The sequence below is a fragment of the Bison bison genome, unplaced genomic scaffold (assembly GCF_000754665.1).
Source record: "Bison bison bison isolate TAMUID 2011002044 unplaced genomic scaffold, Bison_UMD1.0 scf7180017864461, whole genome shotgun sequence".
Classification (NCBI taxonomy): domain Eukaryota; kingdom Metazoa; phylum Chordata; class Mammalia; order Artiodactyla; family Bovidae; genus Bison; species Bison bison.
The window spans coordinates 19,032,552-19,040,824 of record NW_011495023.1 but is presented as its reverse complement, the minus strand read 5'-3'; the positions used below and the strand labels follow the sequence as shown (position 1 = coordinate 19,040,824).

Here is an 8,273-nt window from a genome sequence, read left to right as displayed (position 1 = left end):
TTGCCCATCTATCTGCCATGAAGTGATGGGACCAGATGCCACGATCTTAGTTTTCTGAATGTTGAGCTTTAAAGCCAACTTTTTCACTCTCCTCTTTCACTTTCATCAAGAGGCTTTTTAGAAAAGAAAAAAAAAAAAAAGAGGCTTTTTAGTTCCTCTTCACTTTCTGCCATAAGGGTGGTGTCATCTGCATATCTGAGGTTATTGATATTTCTCTCGGCAGTCTTGATTCCAGCTTGTGCTTCTTCCAGCCCAGCGTTTCTCACGATGTACTCTGCATAGAAGTTAAATAAGCAGGGTGACAATATACAGCCTTGACGTACTCCTTTTATAGCAAAGGGAATCCTGCTCAGTACTCCATAATAATCTAAATGGGAAAAGAATTTGGAAAAGAATAAATACATGTTTGTATATGACTGACTCCCTTTGCAGCACACCTGAAACGAACACAACATTGTTAATCAACTATACTTCAATATAAAATAAAAATTTTTTAAATAAAGTAAAAAATAATATAGATATAGTCTGACAACCTTTGTGTTTAATGAAGGCATTTAAGATATTTACATTAGGTGAAATCTTATTTTATGTTTCCATTTGTCCCTTCTTTTCTATGATTCTTTTTCTCTCCTCTGTTGCCTTTTGCTTGAATTGATTTTTTCCTAATTCTTTTTTATCTACTACTGTTTAGGAGTTGTGCACTCTGATACTGTTCTTTTTGTGGTTACCCCCAAAATTACAGACATAATTAACTTATCAAAGTCTCCGATTAGTGTCTTTGGCCAGCTGCTGAGCCCTCATCCATGCTGGAGTTGTGTCCCTTTTGGTACAACATGCTACTGCTGCTTTATACAGTCGTCATTTCATATTGTTTGTTTCTGTGCGTATATTTACCACTTTCTCTGCTTTCCTTTTCTTTGGAAAAAAAGAATCATCAAGGTATGACTGATGTTCAATAAACTACACATGTTAAAACTATACAATTTGATAAGTCCCAACATATATGAAATAGTCACTACATCTAGGAGAATGAACATCCTGTCACCTCTCAGAAGCTTGTCATGCCCTGTTTTACTACTTCATCCAGCGTCTTTATTCTGTTGGTGGTGGTGGTGCTTCAGGCAAGAGCCTAAATCCAGATCCTGTTACTTTGTCATGGCTATACATCTCTCCAGTTGTATCTCAGACTTTGAATATGATATCACTTTCCTTCTCTGTCTCTCTTATACTCAGTTAGATTTCCCCTTAGTAGAGGTCTGCTGGAGAAGAAAATGGCAACCCATTCCAGTATTCTTGCCTGAGAAATCTCATGGACAGAGGAGCCTGGAGGGCTATAGTCCATGGAGTCCCTAAGACATGACTTAGCAAGTAAACCACCACCCAAAGATCTGCTAATGGCAAATTCCCCTCAGTTTTTGATGACCTGAGAATGTCATCAGCTTCAGTTCAGTTCAGTTCAGTTCAGTCGCTCGGTCGTGTCCAACTCTTTCCGACCCCATGGACTGTGGCACACCAGGCTTCCCTGTCCATCACCAACCCCTGGAGCTTGCTCAAACTCACGTCCATTGAGTCGATGGCGCCATCCAACCATCTCATCCCCTGTCATCCCCTTCTCCTCCTGCCTTCTCTCTTTCGCAGCATCAGGTTCTTTTCCAATGAGTTGGTTCTTCACATCAGCTTGGCTTCATGCAGAAAAGATTTTTTTTCCCTCTAAGAATAGAGGTCTTGGTTAAAAATAGTTTTCTCTTTGTACATTGAATATATCACTTCACAGTCTTCGGACTTCCTTTTTTGCCATCAAGAAATCAGCTGTCGATTTGTTACTCCTCTAAAGGTAGTACATCTCCTTTTAAAATCTCTTTTCATTCTTTCTTTTTGAATAATAAGCATTTATAAAAGTCATAGGGCATAGACATAGAGAAAAAGCTAGTAACTACCAGTAGGGAGAGAAATGGTGGAGGGGCAAGATAGGAGTAGTGAATTAAGAAGTACAAACTATTATTTGTACAATAAATAAACTATTAATATAAAATGTATTGCACAACATAAGACATATAGCCAATATTTTAAAATAACTGAATGGAGTATAACCTTTAAAAATTGTGACTCACAATATGCTGTATAACTGTAACTTTATAATATTGTGCATCAACTATATCTCAAATGTTCAAAATAGCTGAGAATAACAGTATCATAATAATAACTAAGAGCAAAAAAAAGGATAAGATGTATAAAGACCAAACACAGCTTGCTTCTTTTATAGAATTGAGGATCTCTTTTTTTTTTTGATGCTCTACAGCTTCACCATGATTTTTCTAGTTGTGAGTTTTCTTCATATTTATCCTGCCTGATTTTTGCTGTGCCCTTGAGTCTAACCAAAGATCCTTTTCAACAATTCTGGAAGATTCTCAGCCATTTTATTCTCACACATTAACTGTGCTCCCTCTCTCTTTTCTTTCTGAAGCTCTGTTCGTCCTAAGTTGCTTCAGTCGTGTCCAACTCTTTGTGACCCCATGGACTGTAGCCTGCCAGGCTCCTCTGTCCGTGGGATTATCCCAGCAACAATACTAGAATGGGTTGTCATGCCCTCCTCCAGGGGATCTTTCCGAACCAGGAAGCAAAACCATGTCTCATGTCTCCTACTTTGGCAGGCAGGTTCTTTACCAGTAGCGCCCCCTGGGAAGCTCCAGTTAGGCACATATCTCCTCTGTCCACCCATTTTCTTAACCTATTTTGCCATATATTGCATGTGATTTCTGTGCCACCTTCTGGATAACGTCCTCATGATTATTTGTCCTTGAGATCACTAATTCTCTCTTCAGCTGTGTCTAAAGTGAAGTCGCTCAGTCATGTCTGACTCTTTGTGACCCCATGGACTATAGCCTACCAGGCTTCTCCATCCATGGGATTTTCCAGGCAAGAGTACCAGAGTGGGTTGCCATTTCCTTCTCCAGGGGATCTTCCTGACCCAGGGATTGAATCCAGGTCTCCCATACTGCAGGCAGATGCTTTACTCTCTGAGCCGCCAGGGAAGCCTTCAGCTGTGTCTAGTCTACTGTTAAACCTATCAGTTGAGGGTTTATTTTGTTCATTTCAGTAATTATGTTTTTCATTTCCAGGTACTCTACTTGCTTCTTGCTCAGATTATGGTCATTTTATATAGTCTATTGTTCTCTATACAGATTTTCAAACTTTTATTTATACATGCTAAGCATAATACTTATTTATACATGCTAAGCATAATTATGTTATACACATAATATAACAGTATCTGAAGTCTTTTGGTTTTATTTCTCATATCTTTATTCTTGCTGCTTCTCGTTCATGGTACCTTGTTTCCCTGTGTGTTGAATGGTATTTTGCTGTTAGCTGTTCATTTCCCTTGAAATTTTTTTTTTCAATGAATTCTTTGAGAACTGGGGGAAAAAGTTTCCTGTAGAGAAGATTGGCCTTTGCTTCTGTCAGATTCCTGTATATCTAAGGCTACTTTGAATTCCTGGTATCATTTTGTATATTTGGTCTGTAATTTTTCATTTAACAGTATATCATGAAATGTGTGTTACTCTAGATAAATTCACCTACTCATTATTTTTAGGGCATTCTATAAAAATGATATATTATAATTTATTTAATCCTTTGACTGTGTGGAACACAACAGACTGTGGAATATTCTTATATGGGAATACCAGACCTGCCTCCTGAGAAACAAGAAGCAGCAGTTAGAACTGGACTTGGAATAATGGACTGGCTCAAAATTGGGAAAGGAGTATCTCAAGGCTGTATTTTGTCACCCTGCTCATTTAACTTATATGCAGAGTTCATCATATGAAATGCTGGGCTGGATGACTCACAAGCTGGAATCAAGATTGCTGGGAGAAATATCAACAATCTCAAATATGCAGATGATACCACTTTAATGGCAGAAAGTGAAGAGGAACTAAAGAGCCTCTTAATGAAGGTGAAAGAGGAGAGTGAAAAAGCTGGCTTAAAACTCAACATTCAAAAAATGAAGATCATGGCATCCCGTCCTATCACTTTATGGCAAATAGGGGAAAAAGTGCAAACTGTCAGATTTCATTTTCTTGGCTCCAGAATCAATATGGATGGTGACTGCAGCTGACAAAATTAAAAGACGCTTGCTCCTTGGAAGAGTACCTGTGACAAACCTAGACAGTGTATTTTAAAAAGCAGAGATATCACTTTGCTAACAAAGGTCCGTAAAGTCAAAACTATGGTTTTTCCAGTAGTTTTGGAAACTAACCATACATGACTAACGGAAAAACCATAGTTTTGTATGGTTGTGAGAGCTGAACCATAAAGAAGGCTGAGCGCCAAACTATTGATGCTTTCAGACTGGTGCTGGAGAAGACTCTTGAGAGTCCCTTGGACAGCATAGAAATCAAACCAGTCAATCCTAAAGGTAATCAACCCTGAATATTCATTGAATATTTCAAAGGACTGTTGCTGAAGCTGAAGCTCCAATATTTTGGCCACCTGATGCGAAGAACCAACTTATTGGAAAAGACCTTGATGCTGGGAAGGATTTAGGGCAAGAGGAGAAGGGGGCCACAGAGGATGAGATGGTCGGATAGCATCACTGACTCAATGGACATGAGTTTGAGAAACTCAGGGAGATAGTGAAGGACAGGGATGCCTAGTGTGCTGCAGTTCATGGGGTCACAAGGAGTCAGACACAACTTAGCAACTGAACAGACCAACAATTTATCCTTCAACTGTTTACTTTTTAGGAGATATCACTAAAAATGTGCATCTTTATATACATAACTTTACATGCTTGCATGATCATCTCTAATTTTTATATACATATAAAATATATATACCCTCTAATCATATACATTCATTATTCAATAACATATATTGAATGTATTCATTTACACATTCAAATATATGTAATACATACATTATGATATATACGTATATATATGTTCCATAAAGTTGGACTGCTATGGCCAAAGAAAATGTGTACTTTAAAAATGTTTAAAACATGCTACCCATGACCTTCTAGAAAGATTCTGTCAATTTTCAGCCAACCAGTGTATACCCACGCCCTTGACAATGCTAGATATTATCAGTCTTTGAATTTTGCTGATCTGCTGAGAATATTATTATTTTAATCTGCTGATATCTCACTACTAATGAGGCTGAACATATTTGCTTATATATTTGACGGCTGTTCTCTTCTGTATGATTGCTGTTTATTTATTTTGCCCATCTTTATAGTTTTTTCTGAGTCGTTTCTTATAGATAGTCCTTGAACCTTACAGATTTTAACATCTTTCTTTTAAACATTTGATCCAGAAACAACTTTTACAATGTAAATATGAACTAGTATGAATTGGAATGGAAATGCTTTCATGATAGATACTGTTCTTGGGACAAAGCTGTGCAGTGAATAATTGTAAACGGTGTACATGGTGATGGTCTGCTCCATCAGCTCTTTCATAGTCTCGGGTTTTACACCATGAATATGATAGTGCTCTTTGTAACTACTTTTAGAATCTGTATTTTCTCATTTCCTGTTTCTGATCATTATCTAAAGTGAGTGCTCTACTTGACTAAATGGATATTTGAATTGAGGCAAAAGAAGCTACCAGTAGTGATTGTATATTTTATTGTTGAGAAAATTAAGCCTAATTGTTTCCTGAGTCTTTAAAAAAGGTATTAGGCATTCATGTACTAATAATCATACTTAGGGAGCTATTTCTGGTTAGATTTCTGATGGTTTACTAGAGATAAACTTATTTTCAGAGACCTTAATTTTTTTAAAATTTCAGGTGTTTTAACATGTAGCCAGTTTTTACCAGATGTTTCCATCATCATTATTTATCTAAAGCAGTAATATTTATATTTAACAACTATTGTTGGAGGGAGATTACAGCATTGTTGTAATTTGAAGTTTTATTAATGCATATCTTACTGTTTTGGAAAATGTCTGGTATTTCTAATGACTGTTCAAATCTGTGTTTCATATGAAATTCTTACTTGGTTTCTATAGTGAATTCTTTTGAGCTATGAATTTTTTGTAAAGTTATTGGAAAAGCCATTTTCTGACAATTATAAGGCATTGGCTCTAGCCAACGATGATTTTTATAAATGTTTATAGTGTGAGAGAAATTTGACTTTGCATACTGAAATAAACTGAAAATTATGGAAAGTTTCTTAATTCTTCCGTAGGAATGCATTCCTTAGTCACAGAATCATACAAAATGATATAATGCCAAAGATTTTTTAAACTTCTTTGAATTCATAGCTTATATAGTTCATATAACTAGGAGCATTTAGGACATCATCAACTCAAATTGGATAAAGAATGTGTTAATTGTCTTAAAAATCTATATTTTAAGAAATAAAATTGGTTAAGAATCATCAGGGCTTAGAAATTATATTTTTCAGAATTTTCCCAAGAAACTTACAAATAAGCATGCTAAACATACAAATGCATCTGATTAGAGACTGACCCCAAATTTAAAAAGATTACAAAGTCTTAGCAAATTTTGTATTTCACTGAATATCTGATTAAAACAGTTTAAACATTTTTGGCGTTTAAATAAAGTCAGATATTCTTTCTTATTTATTATTTTCAGAACATATAATTTAAGGTTACAAAAGTTTAAATTATGCTTTTTTTAAATGTCAGATCCATTTGACCATTTAAAATTATTAAAAGCAGACAGGATAGAAGGCTGATACTGAATTCATGATTCAGTATGAATTTGGCCTGAGAGAATAAATGACTACAGCTACTGGGAGATAAGAACTATAAACCTTGCACTTCATCAGTTAAGTGAAAGCATTTTTATCTGGTATGTTGTAAGAGATGCTGGTCCTTATAAATGTGATAATCAGATTATTTGGAACCTGATGCAGCCAAGTAAAAGTCACCTTGCTAAGTTATCAAGCAACTTCTAAAATTCTCTGGATTTAGGTATCAGCCAGGGCCAAAAGAGATCAAGACCAAAAGGGAACCAACATAGCAAACAGAAGAAGAATTCAGAAATACTGGGGAAATCAAAATAAGAACTTGAGCCTCTAGAGATATACCAGTACAACCAAGTTTACAGAGAAGGTGGGTAGGCAGAACTCAGTGGGTTACACTTTTACCCCAGCCCACTATCAGAGAGATACTATCACAGAAAAAAAAAAAGAGTAAAGAAAGACTTACCTTGTAATCTGCCCCAAGGTAAAAACTTCAGCTACCCTAAGGAGTCTTCAAATATGTTCTAGTCTTAGTAAATCTGGAAAACTGACCCTAAACTTCATAACAATAAATGTGTAAGGCACATTAAGTACTGTGTGTGTCATATGTAACTACTATCATTTCAACAATCAGATAATTTTCTTTTTAAAATCTTTTCATCATCTATGCTAAATATTTATTAGTAGCAACTTCTATGACTATTTACAAACTAAATATTTAACATAATTCATGTGTTACTTGGCAGTGTATAAGCAAAGAATCTAGTCAATGCTACATTTTGCTTTGCAGAAGTGTTTAATTAACTTCAGTTCAGTTCAGTTCAGTCACTCAGTAGTGTCTGACTCTTTGCGACCCCATGAATCGGAGCACGCCAGGCCTCCCTGTCCATCACCAGCTCCCGGAGTTCACTCAAACTCAAGTCCATCGAGTCTGTGATACCATCCAGCCATCTCATCCTCTGTCGTCCCCTTCTCCTCCTGCCCCCAGTCCCTTCCAGCATCAGACCTCTGTACTTAAATCAGTACATACAGAGTTCAACAAGCCATGAAAATCAATAAGTAAAACTACATTTGGGGAAAATACTTCCCTGGGGAGAAAATGTTGTAGTCTTCATTTTCAAGCTGGCAGACACCATCGACTTAATTAACTTTCAGTTGTCTATTGAAATTAATTCAATCTGATCAAGAACCAAAATACTAACAAAATGTTTACGTTTGTGAAAGTTGAATAGGTGTTTCAGTCTATACCGTTTTCTATATTTAGAACCAGAAAGTGACATGAATAGCCTTCAACAACTTATTTATTGTCTTATTTTTGATCTCCAAACACATCCATACACCATGTGCTCTGAACTTTCAGTCTCAAAAAGAGAATCCCAAACATTCACTACATACATATGTCTGTGATTACTTCTGACCCCAACAAAACCTTCAAGTGAAAGTGGAAAATAAGAATGCAGGAGTTTGTTTCTCCAACTTGCAACTTTGTTATAAGTACACACAAACACATTAATACCAACTTCGCCAAGCAGGATACAAAAATTATATGTAAATGA

The 8,273-nt window shown here is 36.1% G+C and overlaps 1 long non-coding RNA gene across 5 annotated transcripts in view; it reads left to right on the top strand.

Moving 5' to 3' along the window:
- LOC105003072 overlaps nt 1-8,273 on the top strand; it is a 178,834-nt gene that overhangs the window by 11,823 nt on the left and 158,738 nt on the right. The gene's annotated exons all lie outside the window — the stretch shown is intronic.